Below are 10,279 nucleotides of genomic sequence, written 5' to 3' on the forward strand. Positions count from 1 at the left end.
TCCAAGATCCATATGGCCTCCCTGCATAGGTTCCAGGAACCGGACCACCTTTTTTGTTTATGTAAAATATGGCGACCTGGTTTCCATGTGGACCATGACCGTTTTCCCTTGGAGTGCATGTTCGAATGCTCGAAGAGTGTTCCGGATTGCACGGAGCTCCAGGAGGATGATCTGTTGAGTGCTCCCAGGCAGACCATAGGCCTTGAGTCTGTAGATGGACTAGGTGAGCGCCCCATCCTCTGGTGAAAGTGTTGGCGGTGAGGACAGTGATGTACTGGGGGCCGTAGAGGTGCTCCAGTTGTGTGAGCCACCACTCCAAATCCCGTTTCATGCTGGACCTGAGGGTAAAGGGAATGGAGAGAGGCTTGCAAAACTGACTCCATTGGGATTTCAGATCCCATTGTAAGTGACGCATGTGAAGGCGAGTGTGAGGAACGACATATATGGATACTGCCATGTGCCCGAGGATAGTCATGATCTGGTGGGCCAGGGCAATGGTGGCTCTTGCAGGTGGCCAGCTAGCAATGCAAGGGCCTGGGATTCTGGAAGGAAGACTCTGTCCTGGATGGTGTCGATATGAGCCCCAAAGAATTGTAAGACCTGAGTGGGCTGCAGATTTGATTTCTTGTAGTTGACAAGCAGTCCCAGGTTGTTGAGACAGCCTATGGTTAGAAGAAGATTGTGTGTAGGAGGGATGGGTTGGGGGCTACCAGAAGCCAGATGTCCAGCTAGGGGAATATTTGACTACCCCCACCGTCTGAGGTGAGCCACCACTACCACTAAGCATTTTGTAAAAACTCTGGGGGCTGAGGAAAGGCTAAAGGGGAGCACCTTGTATTGGAAGTATTGGCCGTGAAGCATAGATACTGCCAGGACATGGGATGCATCGGTATGTGCGAATAGGCATCCTTGAGGTCGAGTGAACACATCCAATTATTGGGGCAAAGGAAAGGCAGGATGGACTTGAGTGACGTCATTTTGAATTTCTCCCTTGTCAGGTATTTGTTGAGAGAGCACAGATCTAGGATGGATCATAAACCTCCCTGCTTCTTGGGTATGAGGAAGTATAGGGAGTAGAATGGTGGAACTGCATTGAGGGTAGTTCACGAATGCACTTCTGGTGCAGTAATTTGTTGATCTCCTGTTGTAGGAGTCCGCAATGTGCACTCACATTGCGGACCAGATGGGATGGATGCAAAATTGAGGAAGTAGCCATAGTGGATGGTTTGTAATACCCAATGGTTGGATGTGATTGCCTTCCATGCTGGAAGAAATTGGGAGAGTCTGCCCCCTACTGGTAGCGGTAGAGATGGGTTCACATTCCCTAAAACCCCTGAGGGGTTTGGTGTCTTTGAGGCAGGCGAGGCTTCAGAGGAAGGCGTTGGCATTGTCGAGACCCTTGCTGCTGAGTAGGCTGAGAGCGACTTGGCATATATGGTTGAGGCCGGTAGGAGGGGTAAGGCCTGCAGGGATGCCGTTGATAATAAGGCTTCCTATAGGATGAGAAATACAGTTTAGAGGAAACTGCATCGGAAGGAGAGGTTAGTGACACGACATCCACTTTCTGCTCCACAAGCTGGGTTATAGTCTCGCTCAATTTGTCTCCAAAGAGATTATCCGGCAGATAAGGGAGGGCAACAAGCTTTTCAGGTACGTCTCTGCAAATTGCACTCACCCGCAGCCATGCTGAACGTCGGGCAGTGATGGCATTTGCCGTGGACCTGGCTGAGGTATCGAAGCCCTCGTAGACCGTTCGGAGGAGGTGCCTTAACCCTTCCTCCAAGTCGTGGAATTGTTCAGGAGTTTGGTGGTCTGGGGACGCCTCCTGGAGTAGGGGCTTTAGAGACTGGAGACACTCGTACAGGTACTGTGTAATATAGAACTGGTACTGCTGAATTTTTGCCTGTTTCCCGAAATCATCCAAGATTTGGAATCCTTCCGGGGTGGAGTGTTTGAAAGCAGACGTGATTTTTTGGCCTTCTGCATAGTTGACTCCACTACCACGGAGGCGTGAGGAAGTTGCACCGTGGAATAAAATTGTGATTGCCTCATGCGGGAGGTTGGTGGTCCCGAAAAGGGAGATTCCCAGGTCCTAGTCATGACTGCGTCTAGGACAGCATGAGCGGGCAAGGCCGTAGGTTCCAAAGATGATTCAAAGATTTTGAGGATACCCAAGACTTCTACTCTCGGGTCAGGTATCTTCCAAGTCTCTATGTTGAAATGCTGCCCCACCTTTTCCACAAACTTGGAATAAAATAGATCGTCCGGTGGAGATACAGGCTATGGTTGTTCTTCTGCAGGGTCAGAAGGATACCCTGTGGAGGATCCCGGTGAAGTGGAAGGCTGGGGGGAAATATCCCCAGGAGGCAAAGATGGTGGGGGTGGGCCAGGAGGCAAAGGATCTGGACTGAGGCTTTCCTGTGGCGATGGAGAGGCCTCCAAGGGTATCTCGCAGGGACGATTTCCTTGGTGTTCCACCGTAGTGAGAAATTGAGACAGGATCAGTGAGATCTGAGACATTGCCTGGGAGGCTAAGGTGTCCTGAGAGGTAGACATAGTTTCCCTAGGAGCACCCCTGGGTGGTACTGCAGCAAGCAGGATGCCTGAGTCTGGACCTCTCAGTCTGGGTGTGTCTTTTGTAGGCTACTTGTCCTTTTTTAAGGGTTCCTGGAGGCCTGCTTTTGTCCTGTGTTGTGAGGCAGTGGACAGGCCCGAGTAAACCTTGGATGCGGCTGGGGAAGAAGGTGCCACATCAGAGTCCACCACCAAGAGTGGGGAAGGTTCCCTGGGGTGTTTGTGCCCTGACAAGACTTCTTTGGTATCTTAGTAGCACTGTGTGTCGTTGGTGCTTGTGCTTCAGTATTGAATCATGAGGTCGACTCCCCGAGTCCGATGCATTGGGGGCTCGATGCTGCTCGGCGCAGATGGCGTCTTTGGCTCAAACGCATCCCCTGCATCGTGCATCAGGATTATGGGAGCTCACTTCGGTGCCAGCCTGGATGAACCGGAAGGCATTACCGAGGAGGCTCGACGATGCATCGACACTTTGGATGTCCGAGGGGGATCCTGGAGAAGATTTAGTCGAATTGTTGGAAGGGGCATATGATCCTGATGCCGCTTTCCTTAGTTTCGTGATCCTGGCAGCCCTCTGTCGCTGGGCTCGAGGGGACATGCATCCGCAGTCCCTGCAGCTTCACTGGTCATGCTGAGGTTCAAGGCAGACGTAACATTTCGCACGGCCGTCTGTCACTGACATGATTTTGCCGCATTGGCAAAATTTAAATCCCCGTGGCCGCAGCATCCTGTAAAAAAGGTTTTTTGTTTTTGGAAAAGTTCTGTCAGGAGCTTCGCGTGCAGTTAGGCACTTGAAAAAAAAAAATGGACTGAGGGAGACCGGGGCTGCACGGGAAGATCCACGCAAGCGCACAACACTGAAGACTCAGTGTTCTAAGAGAGCTCTGCCATCCAGCTGCCCGGAGGACATCCCAGACAGCATGGCTAATTCATGCTGCTTATCTATGGGAAAACTGTTAGGTTTTTAACCTCTTAGGTTAAAAACAAAAATTCAGACAAACCATAAACGAGGCCAGCCCCATCGTTCATTGGCAGTACTACCATGCAGAGGAGCTGAGTTTGATTCCTAGGTCAGGTTTTGGAGGTAGTATTCACAGTCCTGGAGGGAAGAGGGGAAAATCTCAGCCATCCTTCAGTGATGACACCTACTGGCCAGGCTTAGAGTGTATATAAACCAAGCTGTAGAGGGAGCTGTGGTCTGTGGCAACTGACCAAGGACGGTCACTACAGTAGCTGGACTAGGTTGAAGAAGGAGGAGGGCCTGTACCACAGTAGTGTAGACTGTTAGGCTGGTTCTAATAAAGCTGGAGGCCTCTAGGAGCAGGAGAAAATCATGGTCCAAAAAAATTAAAGTAATTAAAAACTGCAAAAGTGAAAATGACTTCCTGTAAAAGAGGAACTCAAATTGGATAAGGAGAGATATCATCCTACACGAGGTCAAACTTCTATGGCTGGCAACTGGGGATATATCCTTAGTGATATGGACAGGAATAAATGAACAGCATTATGTACAGTCATGGCCTTTTAGGGATTCATTGAATCCCCAAGAGGCCCATCCCCTAATGAAAAGGTCTATATGCTCTCCTCCCTGAAGTTTTGATAAATGAATTCAATAATTATGATAATCTGCTTCCCTCTCCCTAACCCCCCTTCCCCCCAGGAATGGTCATGTAAAACCACTGGAGATTTAGTGTGCTGAGATGCTGCTGGCCTGGTAGAGATAATTTAAAAATATTTTGTCCCTTTATTGGTGCTTTGGGGTTTTTCCTGCCACCTTTTCTGCTCCATTCCCCCTTCTTGCTGCCTTGGGATGTTGATGCCATTTTTTGTGCCACTTTGCCTCTCGATTGCCTTTGAGCGTTCCTGCTACTGTTGTTGGTGTCCTCTTTTGAAGCCTCAGTGCCTTCACATACTTTCTGCTTCTTTGCTCCTCTCACGATGCCTTCAAGAACTCCTCCTGCCAGTGCTGATATCCCTTTGCCCTTTTACAGTCCCTAAGCCTATTCTTGCCACTTTTGGTGCCAAATTGCTACAGTCTAGGAGCCTTGGCGTTATTCCAATTTCTGATGATGTCTTCCCACAAGTTTCATTAGCATTGATGAGAGAACCAATTTTGGAGCCCAAAATAGGCTGCAGAGCTTCCCCCATTAATTTTAAATAAAATTATCACATATAGCATGGAGAATTTCAAATAGCACAAAGGCCTAAACAGGCCTTGACAGCAAGAAGGAAAGCCATAAAAGAGGTGGAATGAGAGGAGAAACTTGTATTTCTTTTTCACATTTTTTTTTTGCAGACAAAACTCCTCCCTAAAACAAACAGGGTGGGAGAACTAAGCTGATGCCTCCATTTTGTTTGCAGTTTGGGCATCAAAACTCCCATACTGGTACACAGTAGGCATGGCAGGTCGGTGTATTAACAGCAAGACTCCCAAGATGGTATATTAGGGACAGGGCAGGGAGGCAGAACATGACCCCTAAGATGGTATATTAGGGACAGGGCAGGGAGGCAGAACATGACCCCTAAGATGGTACCTCTGGGCCATGATATGTAGTCAGAGTGACAGCAACGCTTCAAGCTGTTTTCATGTATCTTGCCTTTCATGTGGAAAGTCTGGCAACTTGAGCAAAGGCAGAGTGATTTTCAAAAAGATCAGCTTTTTCCATCAACTCTGGCACCAGCCTTGAGCGATGAGGACTCACACTGTCCCCTGCCATTGAGAAGACACGTTCACTGGGCAGGGTGGTTGAGGGGGTAGAAGAGAATACGGAGCCACCTTGGGCAAGTCTGGTCATACGTGGCATATTGTGCACCCAATACGCTAGCGTACCTGTGTCTATATTTTCAATGGATTTTGTGCGATAGCATGTCACAGCCATTTTTGCTGCAGTCTCCATTGCTGGGGGTGGGCCAAGGGTTGCTCTTGCTTTAATGATGGCTTGGGTCAGAAGAGATGGTTATGCATGGGCACATAACTTTGGCGTAGTGAGATGGGGAGGAAGTGCTAGCAGACAGGGTGCTGACCATGTAATACTTTCTAAGATGGCCACTCTTTTCTGTGCTACATCCCCCCACTATGCCTCTGCCGCTGGTGCTCCTGTTCGCACACCCTAGCTACTACCATGTCCTTCATGAATGTGAAACCCTGGGACTGGAGGGCAAGACTGCCTTTCACCCATTCGTCAAGAAAAGTAGCAAGCATTGATGTATTGTTTTGAGTGAGAGGATTCAGTCTCTCACATACCTTGTGCTGCAAGAAGTCCAGAAACTGCAACCACTCTGCTTCCATTCCCTCTTGCTCACGGCAGCCCTCTTAACATTTTACCCCAGAATATTTACTATTGGGATGACCCTGCCTAGGGTGGTAATTCTGGAACTCAGATCCTCTGTGGCATCCTCAAAGGGCTTCAGGATTTGTACCAGCTGCCTCATCCCTATCCAATCTTGATGCCCCTGGGTGAGACACCTCTAGCTTTGTTTCCAGAGACAGATCATGAAAGCGTGTTTCCTGCTCCACTGACCTCTGCAGAATCATATTGGGGGAATTCCAGCAGGTGCCAACATCTTCAATCAGATGCTTGTGAGGCATCCCAAATCTTTCCTGCTTATCACAGAGAAGCTGTCCCATCTTCATGCTTTGATGGAAATGCCTTGCTATTTTTCTGCACTTCTCTATCAAGTCTTTCGGGAAAAGATTTCTGTGGGCCTTGGGCCCCAGGTTATCAGGTGCAGCGAGTGTGCAAAGGAATGGATTCTCTGAAAGGCCCTCTTCTTCTATTGCATTTTACTATATTTGTGCCCCCATCTGGCACAAAGAAACCTGCCAGAAGAGTCCAATCTAGCAGCCAGCACCTCCAACATCTTTCTTATGGCTGATAGAATATTGCACAAGGTATGGGGACTATACATCAACTGGGGGCTACCCGCGCCCTGAGGCACCATCCCTGCTATAGCTGCTGCCTCAGCCAAGCCCCATCCGTATGCTCTCAGGGAGAGGTAAGTGTGGGTAGTGTTCGTGCTGGTCCAGATAGCGCTGGTCAAATGCACGCTGCTCGTCTCTGCCTTACACAGCTGCACCTGCATGTGGCTATGGCAGGGTGGGGATGACCTTCCCAATAAATGTACCCCTGCAGGGGACTTTGCAACTGCAGGCTAATACATGCAGCAGACACTTAAAAGCCCATGTTCCCCACTATTGGCAGGGGCTGGTCACCAAGGGCAATCATATTTCCCCAGTGCTCCTCATTCCTACTTTAGTGGCTGTCTGCCTGCCTCTTGCCTGGGGTCAGTGCCAGGGAACACTCCCCCCATTTGCTGTATGGTGGGTTGCTGCTATGGACCAATGGCTGGAAACTGCTGGCCTGCCACTCAACTGTAGAAGGTGCCGTGGTATCAGCTTTGGGGGAAAGTCTTACTTTTTTCAACTCATTTCCTCCGGCTTTTACTTTGAGTTGCAGAAGGGGGCTTCAGACCACTATTACCACTCTCTTCTAATGCCAACGCTAGTGGCTGTTGCTTCTGCAGGCGATGCATACCAGCATTTGTCAGATGTCTCACTTGCTTCCTCTGACTGATAGCCTTGCTGCAATGAATACACTGAGCAAAACACAAGTCTTCCTTCATTTTAAGGTGCCTCCAGCTAATGTTCTGTCTAATTTGTTCCAGGCTAAGAGATGAATTTTAAAAGCCCAGTGCACGCCAAAATTAGGGGATGCGTGCACCATATTTTCAAAGTTCTATGATGCATTTGCCATCTCACTGAGATTCAAAAAGGGGTGGGGCATGGTCTGGGCGGGGCCAAGAGATATTCACGAGATGTGTGCGGACCCAGGTCCCGTGCCGCATAACTTTACTTCTGCTATGAAAGAGGTGTACATTTTTTAAAAATATCCATTTTTGATGGGTTTAAAGGATGTGGGTTAACTGGGGGTAGGGCAGGCTATTAAACCAGTGGGGTTTGGAGTGCCTAGCTCTTAATTGAACTGGTGAAAGTGGCAATGGCGTGGATGCGCATCTGTTGTCAAATATCCTGATTTACATGGTAGAAATGGGATTTATGCGGCTAGGCAGGCACCCACTTAAAATTCAGCACCCACCCATCATATGTCAACGTGCTCCCACATCAAGGTGTGCCCATCTGCTCCTTTGAAAGTTACCATTTCTGTGCACAAAAATGTTCTTTCAGGTAACTTTTTAGAAGCCAAACTAAAATGTGTGCACCACGAGCCAAGTGTGCCCGCGTAAGAATGGTGCAAAAATTTCATTTCATTTTCATTTATTAAAATTTATTAAACGCCTAACACAAAGGACTAGGGCTAGGCGATTTACAGCGTACATACATAATATCAGACTTCAAATGTTTTAGCTCTTTTAATGAAAATAATTCTCCCCTTACCTAAATGATCATGAAGCAAAAATAGGACTGCTGAAAAATTCAACTAATTCTATATAGCTAGACACTTTGAAGTAACATAACCCTGCAACGAAGACACTCAAAATCTATATAGCAAACCTATCATAATGTAACAGTAGTAATGTCAAGGATTCAAACAGCAACCCTAGCTGTGAAAAAGCAGCACTGTAAATTTTACTCTGGGTCCCCGAATACCAATGCACCCCCCTACATGGGAAATGAAACAAACCTGATTGCTATAGCACTCTACACAGACATTATACAATAGCAGAATTGCTCACCTTGGTCACATGCGCAGAACAGAGGCAGACCCTCACCAACTACAGAATAAAGGATCACAAATTAAAAACCAGCAATATTATTCCTGAGGGAATTCTGTGCTACTGCAGGGCTCAGAATTTGCGCAGAATTCCCCTTCTATACAGAATTTTCTTTTTTTGCACAGAATTTTAAGATGCACAACTGCGAGAGGAGCCCATTCTGCTCACGGCTGAAGACGAAGCAGGCACCAGTGAGCTGTAAATGGAGTCCATTCCGCTCGTGACTGAAGAGGAGGGAGGCGCCGGTGAGCCATGAGCAGAGCCTATCCCATTTGTGGCCAAGGAGCAGTGAACAGTTGATGACATTGACACAGCCTGTAAGTGTGTGTGTACAGAATGACAGGCACAGGAGGGAGTGTGTGTGATTTGGAGCCTGTGTGCCTGAGTGAGGGTGTGTGTTTGTATGAGAGAAGGAGCTTTTGTGAAGGGGTGTGTGTGAGAAAGAGAGTGCCTAGGTGCAGGCGTGTTTTGAGCATGCGAGAGAGAAGGAGCCTATGTAAGTGCATGTTTGCCAGAGAGAGATGGAGCCTATATGAGGGGGAGGGGGGGTCTATGTGAGGGTGTAAGTGTGTGCACAAGAGAGAGGGTACCTGTGTGAGTGAGTGAGTGGGTGTGTGTATGCAAGAGAGAGGGAGCCCGTTTGAGGGGGTATGCTTGAGAGAAGGACAGAGGGAGCCTGTGTGAGGGGTGTGTGCATGGGCAAGAGAGAGAGCATGTATGAAAGTGTGTGTGTGTATGTGTGTGAGAGAGAGAGATGGACAGAGGGAACCTGTTTGAGGGTGTGTATGTAAGTGGGAGGGAGTCTGTGTGTGTGTGTGTGTTTGAGCGAGAGAATAGGACAGAGGGAGCTTGTGTGAAAGGCTGTTTGAGAGTGTGATCAAATTCTAGGAGTAGAGGGCTGGGAGGTGGAGATAGTGGAAGGGGTTGAGCCTGGAGGGAGAGGGAAGAGATAGTGGAGAGTATAGAAGTTAGAGTCTGAGGGCAGAGTGCATTTAAAATAGATTTTATATGAAAATACATTAAAAGTAGAGTCTGAGGTAAACGAAATATCACAACATTATATTTACATGCACTGTTGTGGTGCCAACCAGAAAACCCTGCAAAAAAAGTAGAAAAGACACTTGAAACCCATATGGCGTTAGGCCTATTGTAATGTGTTCAGTGTGGGCTTAGCACTCAAAGTCACGCGTAAAGAATTATAACAACAATATAGTAAAACCTCCACACTAAAACACTAACTGCCAGCACGCAAACAGTAACAACTTTACTTATGAAAAGGTAGAAGTGCTAAAATACCAATACACCTCCTATTAGGAAAATGGAACAAACCAGGCTGCTATAGATCCCTACACAGAAACTACACACTGGCTGAATACAGACAGACTCTCACCAAATACAGAATAAAAGAGCATACTATAAGTAAGAATATAAATATACAGACAAAAACTGAACTGGAAACCACAACAATGGAAAAAAAGAATAACCATTCTCATAAAAAAAAAATCATAAAATATTAAATTAATAGTAATAAAACCATACTAATAAAAAAAAACATATTTCTATAACAGCTGAAGAATAGAATATCCAGCAATTAAAAACTCATAAAAATGTTTCAAACACTAATAAAATATTTCAAGACAGAAGGCACAAACATCCAATAATTAAAATAAGGATAAAAAAAACCATCCCCTGCTCTCCATACCTGGGAACTTTTGATTTCATGGTGCTCGGAGATTGTCTTGGATTAGCAAGAGAAGAGGAGGGCGGTTATTGCTCAAACCTTCATTTCTATATCATACATTCACATACTGTCTCCCTCACTCTTACATGCTCAATCTCACTTACACAAACACACAGGCTGTCTGTCACTCTCTCTTGCTCAGTTTTGTGCGCACACACACACACGCAGGCTGTCTCTTACTTTCACATGCTCAGCTTCACATAGGCAAACACCCACAGGCTCTCTCTCACA

The sequence above is a fragment of the Rhinatrema bivittatum genome, chromosome 1, assembly GCF_901001135.1.
Source record: "Rhinatrema bivittatum chromosome 1, aRhiBiv1.1, whole genome shotgun sequence".
Classification (NCBI taxonomy): Eukaryota; Metazoa; Chordata; class Amphibia; order Gymnophiona; family Rhinatrematidae; genus Rhinatrema; species Rhinatrema bivittatum.